This window comes from Oreochromis aureus, linkage group 9 (assembly GCF_013358895.1).
Source record: "Oreochromis aureus strain Israel breed Guangdong linkage group 9, ZZ_aureus, whole genome shotgun sequence".
In the NCBI taxonomy this organism is placed as follows: Eukaryota; Metazoa; Chordata; class Actinopteri; order Cichliformes; family Cichlidae; genus Oreochromis; species Oreochromis aureus.
The window spans coordinates 37,323,828-37,336,885 of record NC_052950.1 but is presented as its reverse complement, the minus strand read 5'-3'; the positions used below and the strand labels follow the sequence as shown (position 1 = coordinate 37,336,885).

Genomic DNA, 13,058 nt, shown 5'->3' with positions numbered 1-13,058 from the left:
CCCACACATGTAATAACATACATGCAGTTATAACTGTGCTCTCATGCAGTGTCGCCAGCACGCAGGGACCTCCATGGCATTGAAGATGATAACAGAATGATTTGAGGTATTGATCTCTTATTGGCTTCAGTCTGTGTGGATTTCTTCCCACCTTAACCCTGAAAACTGAAAGAATAGTGACTGGACATAAAGATTTATTTATTTGTTGTTAATTGTGAGTTGTTTTTTCCTTCTTCTGTGAATATTTTAATAGAAAGTTTGTTTCTTCTCATTTCACCTCAGTGTACTAGCCTGTATTTGAAGGTAAAGGGGTGAACTGTTTATAATAAATCCAGTCGTCCACTAGATGGAGACAAATACACATAGATGAATGCGGACAATGGTTCAGTGAGTCTAGGTTAAATTTAATAATAAATATGCGATATATTTTAACATAAAGAAAAATCATACCAGATGATAAAGTTTGGACTTAGACATGATGATGATGTATAAAGTAAACAGATGAGTCAGTATAATCTGGAAAAACTGGTTTCAAGTTCAGTTTTTTTACAGATTAAACAAAATTTTTACTGCACTAGACAGTGTTACGGCCCTGGCCATAATGCGTCTTGGTGGCTGTTTTTTGTTCTGCCTGTCTGTGTCTTTAAGAGTCAATACAGGTCCCTGATTGGAGAAGCTGGCGGCTGCTGATTGGTCCCTTGATCATGTGGTTGCTTTGAAAATCTGTCACCAGCAGTTGTCCCTGGGCAGCAACTGACAGCAGCAGCAGACCCATCCTTGGCCTCCAAACCCTGTTTTCTCCTGTTTATTCAGTTAGGAAGTTAGGGGTAGCATTTGTCTTTTGTTTGTTCTTTTTATCACGTAAGGTTTAGGTAGCACCCCCTTGACTAATTAAGCTGGTTTTGTTTGTTATTTTGCCCTTTGTTCACCCCGGAGTCACGATTCAGTTTAGGCACAATAAACCACTTTCACATATAAATTGGCTGTGGTATGGTTTTGGGGACCAGGGCGGGGTCACTTTCTGTTTAACTTATGCTACGTTCCTGTACCACTAGACAGGGGCGTAACAACAGGTACAGGTGAACAGCGCAGACCAGTCTCACAGCTAAACGTGAAGAAATCATGAAGTTTCATGTAGTTTTTGGTTCACATGGACATGAAATGTGGCCATTTATACGACAGGGGAATAGTTTTGTATTATCTCTTTTTTTTTTCCAGATCTTTGACGTGATTGTTTCAGTCTGACTGATGGGTCTAAGGAGCTTGGAAAGAAAAGCGTCTGGACTTCTTTAGGTTGCTTGAAGACATTTCACCTCTCACCCGAGAAGCTTCTTCAGTTCAGAACTGAACGCAGAGGCTGAAGGTCAGCGCTGACTGCTGGACTGAGTTACTGTGTATATATGTATGTATGTATGTATGTATGTGTATAGATAGATAGATAGTGTTAAGGTTCAAAAATATAGGGAAGGAAACACAGGAGGAATGCAAGTAACCACACTGGTCCAAAGGGTAAAGACGATGATTTTAATGAAATGACACGCGTGGGAGAATGAGCGGACTCCGTAAGCAGACAGCCCCACAATCTCATCCTCCTAACATCAACATACAGTTTTATATGCATCAGAGTATATTTAGTGACGCCCCCTCATTGCGTCATCACATACATCAGCTTCAAAACCACAAATGTTCTATTCGACAACTTAAGGCACAATTAAAAGTACACTGGCTTCCATCTTCTTTCCGGTGGTTTCCCGTAAGCCAGCTCAGCTCTCGCATCGTGCATCTACTGCTTCATCAGTCAACTCTCACCTACACCCTAACAGTGTGTATGTGTGTGTATGTCTGTCTGTGCGTGCACAGAGTGTGCATCTGCTCTCTGAACCTTAGTTGACCCCAACTTAGGCAACCAGGCTGAGGCCATCCTGTGTTGTGATAATCTTAACTTCTATGTAAAATGTATAAACTCATTATACAAACTCAGACTCTGGTTTTGGTTTCACTTTTGCAAAGCCTGCAACTTCAAAAGCCTATAACTTCCTGTCTCATTTTGGAGTTACTCTACGTGGGGCCTTTTCTTTCACCATGCAGTCTGCATACAAACATTTAAGATTATAAATTCAAAAGCATTTCGGGTTATAGATTCACCTCAACAGTTTGAAGTGGTTATAACTGGACTTGTAATAAAGACTTAATTGGGTGGCAATATATTTAAACATTTGAATGCAATATCAATACCTCTTGTATACATATGTTTGCTACATGATTATGATGCAACAGTAATGACAGTAATAACAGAAATAACAAAGTAATAAAAATAGAATTAACAAAAATAAATAATAAATGGAAATAACAAAAATGACAAAAAATAATACTTCGTTCCCAACAATAGATAGATATATATAGATATCTCTCTCTCTCTCTCTCTCTCTCTCTCTCTCTCTCTCTCTCTCTATATATAGAGAGAGAGAGAGAGAGAGAGAGAGAGAGATATAATGTATATAGAGTAATTAGTTGTGCATCTTTTATTTAATTCCGCATCTTTGCACTCTGCACCATAAACACGCTCTATGTCTTGTTATTGTCGGTGACATGTTGATGTCTTGTTGTCAGTATTTTTCTGTTTTGCACACTGAGGGCCAAGAAATAGCCGGAGCCATATTCCTTGCATGCTGACACATACTTGGTCAATATGCATCTCTAGCCTTTCACCCAAAGAGGGCGCTGTGGTTTAATATTTAGCCAAACTCAGCTCCTCTTCTGTATTCATGTCACTACAGTAAGTGACATAAAGTGACGCTCGGGGGACTTTTACAGAGAGTTAAGCAGAAATGATCTTTCATTTTTTATGTTCCTCCTGTCTGAAGAGATGCAAAAGTGATGACTTCTATAGTTGTGATGTAAATATAGAAAGGGTGCTGGATTCATTTCTTGCCCCCTTCACCACAGTGTTATAGATATTATATTTATATCACAGCTGCAGAATACTTCATGTTCACTTTCATCTCTAGCGAAACATCATAAAATGTAAAATAAGCGTGCAGCATTACTGGCCTGTGAGGAGCACGGACCTCTTAATAACTACTGTGATGACAGTAAGTGATAACACACACCAGGGGGAGACTCTGATACGCTTCGCACTGTGGGCTTGCTGCTAACAGGCGGCATGCTGGGAAAAAATGGATCCTGCTGAGAAGTGGACTCAAAGTTATTGGATTGGAAAAAACAAACCCCAAATAAATAAATGTTGGACTGTTATCATGAAGCGATGATGTGACTCAGTCATCTTCATTTTTCAGATTAAAGTTTATGTTCTTTGGAGTTTCTTTTCATTTATCATTATATATATATATATATATATATATATATATATATATATATATATATATATATATATATATATATATATATATATATATATATATATATATATATATATATTAGATCAACTTCCAGAACTTGTTTAAAAATATTTATAAATTACATCCCCAACATTAAGTTGACGTAAGAGATATTATGTTTATGCACTTAAAAAATCGTCTTGTGTTCTTTGTTTATTTTGGTTGTACTGTTGTAAAATATTTAGTTTAAATCGACTTTTTCAAATACTTCAGTGATAGTTTTACTCCTTATTAGTTGTTATAATGTCAGTGGTTTTGTGTTGGTAGTCTATAAAATAAAATGGGGCCAGTTGTGTTGACAAACTTAATCTTAACGTTGGTTTTATAAGGACAATACTGAGTTCTTGTTGTTAGTTTTACTTCACTGTAATAACCTTGTTGGATCATTGAATGAAACAACTACATGCAGCCATGACTTTATGATCACGCTTCAATCTCTCACAGCAGACAAGGTAAAACCTACAAACAAAATCCAACTCGTGCATCCTGGGCAGTGTAGTCACACATGTGTGTTTGAAACGGTTGTGTTTAACTTTAAATCCTTGATTTTAGTGTGCTGTGATCATGTTTTACAGATGCAGTATTTAGACTTTCATTCTTGTGGGTGTGTGATGTGTTTCCTTGTGTTTGTGTGGCCGAGAGCAGCTTTACAGTGTATCCACACAGGAATACGCGAGCAGTGATCAGGTGACCAGTGACTGTGGATTATTAACGCAATTCAGCGACTTGTAGCGAAAATGTGTATAATAAGAATTAGTGACGCTGAATTAAACTTTGCTTAACTTCACAGTGAGTGATTGAGAAGATAACAGTTGGACTGAAGGATACTGCTGATTGAGACATGGCCTTGCAGTAAATAGATTAAAGGGTTAGGGACAGCCAACATTAATGAGAGCTACCACCTCCAAGTCTGAGGCCAAAGTTCTCAGTCAAAAAACAGTGGAGTGCCCAGTCCAGGTTGGGAAGGAGTTAAATCTTTTTGCGAGTGAAGGAAAGAGCTGGAGATTTTCAGGTGGACTGGTGTGACATAGGCAATAATGAGGGCGCTGAAACGCTGTGGTGATGAGAGAGCTGTGTGACAGTGAAACTGTGGATTTATGGATCGATCTGTGTTCCTATCCTCACCTTCCCAACGTGGAGATGGCTGGGGAGGAGGAGAGCTGGGCATCTCTCCCTAGACCTGAGTCCCCGTGACCCAGATCTGCAGGAATGGATTGATCGATATCAATACGCCGCCGCAACTGACAAGCTGTGATCATAATGCCAGGATTTATTAAATAAATGAGATAAAACCAGAGTTCCTGTAAATGATCCGGTGCATGGAGTATAAAAGCAGACGCTCTCTCTCCTAACACATAATGTAAACACTATACTTGAAGGTTTGGCAGGTTTAACAGACCACCAGGACTGAGACTCCTGGGAAGTGTTGATGTTCAAGATGGTCATTGTTGATAAATGTTGATAAAGTTGGTCTATGGGTCACAAGAAATGAAACATAAAGTGTGTAGGACTGAAACTATGTTTGGCTTTTTTATTTGGGCAGCAAAGACAGAATTCTATATTTTAAGGAAACATGCTTTTTTTTCTTTTTACTGTGCATAAGACAAAACTTTGAAACACATGGACTCTGATCAATATTCATGTTCTGAATGATTAATAAAAAGTATCTTTCCATAAAGTGTGCGGTGTTTGGGGCACATGTATGTAAAAAGAAAGTCTTTATTGTGATATTTTTCAGTTCATTTTTTTAACATAAAGTAAGTTAGAATTACACAGCACACTTCTAATACTGCACATCATGAACTTCCGCACCATCCACGTTGAACTGTCAGGTGTACAGAGGGTACAGAGATAAACTGCAGTAATACATCTTAGCTGTTACTCTCATGCGTGGACTTTCTGCGTGTCTCTGCTTGTAAGAGTGCGCGTGCCCTCGGCCACCACAGAGCGAGACAAACGGGAATTGGGGCGTAACCTCGCGATAATCTACTCCCTCTCTATCTCCCCTTTCCCAACTCTCTCCCTCTCTCTCTCTCAGTGCTTGGGGGCAATCAAGCGGCGGGGATGATGGGAGTCCGGCCGGACAGCCCTGCCAGCCTACCGACGCACCTAAACGCAGCCCAGCACTCCGCTGTGACGGCTCAACTTGTCTGTGTTCCTGCTCCCAGAATCCACCCAGAGAAACAGTAAAACAAGCAGCTGGAGCCCACGCGGGACTTTATTGGAAGCGCGCGTCCCTTTGCTTTTTAATGGTCACACCTGAAAAGGATAAAATTCTTTTTCTGTTTTTAAAAATCTGCTTTCGTGATTCGGGCCAGGGCTCCTTTCAGGATTAAAGGGAGTAGATGAAGAGCTGAAGCCGCTCCAGGAGGATTAAGAAGTTGGGGAGATGCTGGAGGAAGCGGAGCAGGCGGAGTGAGGGAGCCCGGTGCGCACTTTCTCCTCCCCGGCTGGACTGAAGCGCTACAGTCCGCTCCTCTTTGCGCTGCTGGAGGCGCGCGCAGGGGACACTTGTTCATTTATCTCATCTTCATCTTCATCATCACTTTTGCTGGATTAACAAAACAGAAGCAAAGAAGAGCTCAGAGATTTCACTCCACGCACTCCGCGGAGTTCTCCTGTGTGGATGGGGTTCGAGCGGCGCGGCGGGGATGGTGTGAAATAAAGCAGCAGTTTTTTAAACGCAGGAGTTTCACATGTGAGTATCTCCTTTTCTTCTTAAAGCTCGGGAATGTTCCTGAACGAGTGAACTCTGACCTTTCCCGCTGATCCTGGCGATTTCAAACACCTGCGACACGCCGCGCGGCGCGCTTCTGGTATCAGCCGTTTATTTCCCCCGTGAGCGCGTTCACGAAGCAACTTTAATCAGACCGGAAAGTGTTCGGGTGCGTTTAGAGGGCCCAACTCGTTAAAACGTCCCAGCCTCTTAATTTATTTACTCCCCTGCAAACGCGCTAGAATGACCCACGCGCGCTTTTCTGGAGTTTAGAGGTAACTGAATCTCCCCCACCTGCCTCAAAGCTCCTGTTTGCACTCATTTCCAGGCAAATTTGGGGCGGGGGGGTGATGACGCGCGCGGAGGTCAGCCCCGAAAACTCGCAGTTTGCAGTAGACGTTCAGAGCGCTTCACCCTCCTCCAACTCCCCTTCTGCTCCGCTGCTTTGAGCCACTTTCGCCCTCCAGAGACTCCGCTCCCCCTGTTCCTATGCAACCCCGCTCCTTCCCGGCCGTGCCGAGCCGAGCACAGCCGTGCCACCACTTTCCATTAATTAAGCGGCTTTGTTTATGTGAGAGGAGGCTCATTTGGGGGCCGTGCTGGTGGCTGCTGGTTGTCATATTTACGTCTTTGTGATATTCCAATAACACCGCTGAGACGCGAAGTGCGTCAGTCTGACCTTTCTGCCACTTGTTCCTCCAAGAATCATTTGATTTCTGTTGTGAAACGCATAAAAGAATCCCGGAGATATTAGGACTTGTTAGAGGATTTACATGTATGACACAGATTAGAACTCTGAGTGTCTGGTACATGTATTTGATGCCCTCGGTGCTCACACCGGACTTTCTCATATCGCGGTAATATTTAAATGGCACTGGAGGTGTGTGTTTGGCGCTGAGTAATGAGTTTACAGACGGAAATGGCACCAGAAGTGTTGTTTATTTATTTTACTTTAATGAAGCGGTTGATTTGTTACACGCTCATAGAGAGAAACACGGCTTCAGTGAAAGTCATTTTCTGTCCCTACAGGTACAGTCACCATAAATGTCCCCGACAGAGCTCATTATTAGTCCTCCGGGCCTGAAAAGGTGCGCAGTTGTCCCCAAAGGCTTCATATTTGCACCGTTTATTCCAAGATTTTCAGGAGAGCGTTTTTGCTCAAAATAGCAGATCAAATATTAACTTCAGTCTTCAATTTGTTTATTTGAGATTTTCTTTAATAATCTGACGTGTCTCATTCGGTGTCTGTACAGAGGTTTGTAAGGTTACCTCACAGCGAGAAAGTTCTGGGTTCTAGACTTCGTGGGCGTTTTGTTCTCTCTGTGTCTCCATGTGAGAACCCAAAGGTGTTCTCCAGAGGTTTAGACCAGCACCAGTTCTTCTAGATGTATTCTGACAAGTTCATCCTGTACCTGTCTTGCATATCAGTGGTGCGGTTCAAGGCTTAAGATTCTTTTCATCATCACTATGAGAAATTTGTTTTACAACAAGAATTCCCATTATAACAAGAAATACAACAACAGAAACTAATTACAGGAAATGGAGGAATTTCTACCAAGTAAGCAAAACGAGCAAAAGTGCTGGAGTAGAGACAGAAATACAAGCAAAGTCCTGTTTTCCATTAAGCATATCAGTAACACTCAGAAGAAACGAGACATGGAGGCTTTCAGTCCTCCAAACAGCTGAGGGTAAAAACTCAAACTGTCCATCAGTCGGTGGCTCAGACCAGCTCTGACTCTGTTCTTACAAGTCCTTCAGTTTTAACTGCTTATTTATTAAAAGCTTTTATTGTTTATGTGAGGTGGGATTTCTCCATTTTCCCCACACAGCCAAACACAAACTGCTGATTCTCGACTGGCTTTAAGTGCAGACATGAAAAAAAGTGTTGAGTTGTCAGACTAGAAATGACTGCGTCATAAATTAATGTGGACCCGGTTTTGCACCTTTTTAACCTCTTGACATCCACCTGGTCACCATAAAACCCCCCTGAGGGCAAGGTTAGGGTTAGGTTGCATTTTAGCCACATGCTACACATGCATAGTTTCAGAAACTGGAAACAGGGGTGTCAAATTCAGTTCCAGGTCTGGGTGGCAGAGAAAAGTGCAGGGCTGCATAATTACGCTTTATAAATTGATTTCAAAATGTCTGCATAAGACACACGTCCTCAACTGGCCCACAGGGAAAAAAAGACGTTTTTAACCTTTTACAGCTCAAGAAACACAAGACACCACCACAACCAGCTCACCAACTACCTGAGTCTCAGATATGGCAGCCACAGAGGGCGTTTAATGTAATCTAACACGTCCTCCTGGAAAAGCACAGTGTTGATCTATATTTTGTTCTTGCGCACGTGTTTGTAAGTGACGGTGAGCGAAGAACTGTGAAGGGAGCTGAACAATAGCTGTTTTGGATGTTTGACTAATAGCAGAAAAGTAAAAGATGGTGGATTGTGCAGTTTGGCTGTAACGCTGGACTCTTCTGCACATTAACAGGAAACTCGCCTTCAGAGCCTCTTTCACTTTGAGAGCTGAAGCTAATTGACTTTTTATTTGAATTACTGTGACAGGATGATCCCAGCTTTCTGTGTTGTCTTTGTTTTGCTTGTCACTCCATATTCCCTCCCCAGCACTCCCTGCAGCTTTAGCTTGCTTCATATGTTTCTTTCTTTGTTCCAGTATTTAAAGTTTTCAAAGTCTCTGAGTAATCGTGATCTTGGTATTGACCAGCATAATTGCAGTTATGATTTTTGCCCTGACTGAGCTGTTCTGCTTTCACAGAAGCTTTTTAGAGAAATGTTGGTAAACCAGTGCCTGAGAAACACTGATACAGCAAATGAAAATGCACTGATGGCTTTTTTGTGCCATGGTGTGTGTGTGTGTGTGTGTGTGTTGCACTAACCGATCCACAGTCTCATGGCACACCTGCTTTGAGTTACCGTGGGAGAACCGCTGTGTAAAGCTGTCAAACAGATGCACCTTTAAAGATACAATAAATATTTCTGACTTCTAGAAGCAGATTTGAAATCACCTCACAGCGCTGCTGAACACGTGGATCAGGTATCGGTAACGGTTTAGTTTGCTCAAAGGTTCGAGCTCTTTTTTTTCTGCTGAAAGGAACAAACGCAACATCATTTAGAGCTGCATTGTGTTCATTCAATTCACAAACTTTGACCTTCCACCTTCTGGATGAATCCCTCTCCGTCACAAACACCACCTGGCTGACTCAGATTATAATTCACAGGTCAGCGGCGTGCAGTCTGACTGTTGTCGCCTGGTGATAAAATCTCATATAACTCACCTTATGAAGATGTGAATGGGTTTATCATCACATGATGTACGTACAGATCCATAAAATTAAAGAAATGAAGTTAGTTTTATAACGTGAAAGCATGAGAATCAACAGTTTTATCTAGTTAACAGGAAGTGAGTTTAAATTATTAGAAGAATTATTATAAATGATTTGTAATCAACCAATTAACCATTTAGCTTATAAGAAATAAAACAGGCTAAAAATGTTGTTTCACTTCTTTTATTTTCTTCAACCACAAAGTTCAGAAACACAACTATATATTTGAAATGTATTACTGCAGATACTTTCTCCACAATTTTCAATCAATAAGTCTAAAATGATGAAATATAACAATATTTTTAATACTTTAATTGGATGAGTAAATAGATTAGAAGAAAACATGGCAGGTAATCAGCCAGAGTGCTATTTTAATCTCACATCGGGTCTCCTCTCCACTCCCTCCCCCACCTCTGTGATGTGTCCTTGAGTGGGACGGCAGATGAAAGACTTGCAGCCTTAAACATCACGACCTCTGAGAGGTGAAGTGTTAACAAAGAACCAGGACCAGCTTTTGGACCACATAAACTAAACTCCCCCGGCAGCTTTATCTTAATGGATCTCATTCAGCTCCAGCTGTGCACAAACAAACTTTTTTGTGATAAACTGAAGCACCTTTACTCCATTCCAAAATTCATCCACCCATTTCCATCTGCATATCTAATTCAGGGTGTGGTGGGGCGAGAGGCAGGGTACACTTTAGCTGATTTAGCATTGCTAACTAATCTAACATGCGTGTCTTTGTTCTGTGAGAGGAATCAAGAGTACCCGGAGGGAACCTACACAGGTACCACGATAACATGTGAACTCCACACAGAAAGGCCCCAGGCAGCAATCTCTCACTGCCAACCTCCCTGCATGGGTATGAAATGGCGCTGTTGTCGGTGTGAGTCTGGAGGTGCATAGGTGAGGTGTCTCTTGAGGTGTCTCAGCTTCAGTGTAGATGTCCTCATGTGTGCAGAGCTGCTTGGGCTTCTCTGTGCCTGGGGGAAGCTGCAGGCTTGCTGCTTCTGAGACCTTTTAGTCAAAAACACTGTTTCCTTTTTCATTTAAATTAGACTTAAAGCTCACGATAATCTGCTGAAAAAGACAGGAAAGTCAAGGAAAATGAAAAGCTGCAAAGAAGAAGATTTGCTGGTGGAACAAACGCTGATGGAACATCAGAAAAGAATCCTCAGATTGAGGAGCTGAAGATGCAGTTTCAGTGTCACTTGGATTGCTTCAAAATTATGTAAGAAAATAAATAAATAATCTGCAGTCCTGTGATCCTATTGCCTTCTGGATTCTGGATGGAGTGACGGTTACAGACAGAAGAGGCCATCAGGGGTTATTATACGCTTTACTGGAGCGTTAGGATGGCACCAGTTAGTGTGCTCGCAGAGAGTCTCTGGTCGTGATGTATTCAGCTCCACTCGCTTCTTCATCATGTTTTAGTTCCTGTTTACTGAACAGGATGTCTCAAAGCAACTGGCTTGTGAAGTCGATCCAGGAACGTCTGGGCACTAAGATTAATGAAGATATTTCTGTAAACGACGGCCGTTAGCTGACAAAAAAATAAAAAATAAAATAAAAGCGGTGTAGCTGTTTTTTTGGAAAGAGCAGCAATATTAAAAAGAAATCTCAACACCTGACAGCCAAGAGTGTGAAACGCTTGTTTGGGCTTCAGTGTGCAGAATGATGTGTGCAGTCAGTTAAAGGAGTTTAAAACTAATCTGAAAGGCAAGCCTCTCGTAACGAGCAGTTTAGACCAGCATGAAGTGGAAACCTGAAACCTGTAATGTGCAAACATGAGAACAGACTGTCAGCGATACAGGGCAGGTCCTGCGTTCAGCAGATAAAGTTTTAAATGAAAAATAAGAACCTTTGTTTTTATAGCACTTACAAAAAAATCACAGTGGTTTACAAAAACTCACATGACAATTTCTAATGATGAATTATAGAACCAATATCAGTTACAAAGGGTCATGCTTTGTAAAATATGATGGACTATTTATAAAAATTAAAATGTAGAGGGATATTATACATATTCATATACTTATTTTTAAGGATTCTCACCAGACGAGTGAAGATTTTAATGAAAAACAGCACAAAGGTCTGCTTTATGTAAATGTTAAGTTCTGGTTAAGGTTGAAATAGTTAAATCATTTACATATTTGCTGTGTGGCTGGTTTCAGTCAGGCTCTGTGGAGGAGGAGAAAGTTTCACGTCATAGAAATGTTATTTCTTGTCAGGAAATTGCGACTTTGTGGAGAATCAGTTGTATTGACCCAGATGGAGATTAATGTTTGCTGATTTTTGTGCCACATTCGGTCTTACCTGATAGTTGGTTGTCTCATTTCAGACATAGGTCCAGCTTACCTGGACCAGATGTCAGGCATGTCATGGTTTCTGGGCCACATCTGGCTAACTCCACACTTGCTGTAACCCATTACACACCCAAAGTCTTATTTAAGATCTTATTGGTGTAAAATATGTTATATGTGATAAACAGATAAAGCAACTCAATATCAGGAGCTCAGTTCATGAAGAAATCTGACATTGGCCTATGCTCACCATAATACCTGCAGATGGCACACATCTCCAGCTGTTTCCAGCTGTTGAATCAACGCCCCTGATATTCTTATCTGAAAGCCTCTCAGTGTCGTAAAGCTGACAGAAATTTAAAATCCAGATAAATTGGCGGCATTTTTCTTAGATTTTCACAGGACTTTAGATGTACTTTGTAGACAGAAGCCCCAAAATTCCTAAACTAAATATAGAATGACAAAAAGATGTTGAATAACTGATAAATGGCGTTTACTGCTATTTAAAAATTCAACATTTATTGTTGAATAAAACCATAATGAGTTAAAAATGACTACTATGGTTAAAATTTACTTCTACTAATGAAAAAAACCTTGACTGTAAAAACTTGTGATACAAACTGTGATTTTATTTTAACACAATGAAATAAAGAAGTGTCTTCATTGATTTATCAATAATGATGGAAGCTGAACCCAGGTTTGTGAAGGGTGAGATGAAAAAAAGATTTGTAAGATTATATGAATTTTGTTTATCTCTGAAGTTTGGAAATGACAGAGTATAACCAGTAAATGCAACCGCTGAAAGAATAAAGAAATGCCTCAGTAAAAAGCTCAGAATGTAATGTGACGAAACAAAATCCTAAAAAACATGAAGAAATAAAGAAAAATGGATTGAAATGAGAAAAATGAAATAAAATAAATGAAATAAAATAAAGTTGCTCAACAAATAAACAAGAATAAATGCTGTATAAAAAGCTGAACAATTTACCATAAAATTGATGTAAAGTAAAATAACTAATAAAATACAATTTAAAAAAGTGTGTGTGTGTGTGTGTGTGTGTGTGTGTGTGTGTGTGTGTGTGTGTGTGTGTGTGTGTCAGCAGTTCTGGGTCATTGTAACAAAAAACTCTGTGACGTCATAAAAACTGCAACAAAAGCACCACTTCAACAATCACTGTACTTGCATATTCATATATTTAGCCAGGTGTGGTGTGGTGAGGGTGTGGCCTGTGCGCAGGTGCGGTTACAGGTGCAGGTGACTTTTAGGGAGCAGCGGTCAGTTTGCCTTGTCATGGT

General features: G+C 40.7%; 1 protein-coding gene across 1 annotated transcript in view; it reads left to right on the top strand.

Annotated features, from left to right (window-relative positions):
- The first annotated feature begins 5,427 nt into the window (after positions 1 to 5,427).
- Positions 5,428 to 13,058, top strand: part of LOC116323494 (sodium channel protein type 4 subunit alpha-like) — a 245,376-nt gene continuing 237,745 nt past the window's right edge. The window contains exon 1 of the mRNA XM_039617215.1: positions 5,428 to 6,096. The gene's annotated coding sequence lies outside the window, so the exon portion shown is untranslated. The remainder of the gene's footprint in view (positions 6,097 to 13,058) is intronic.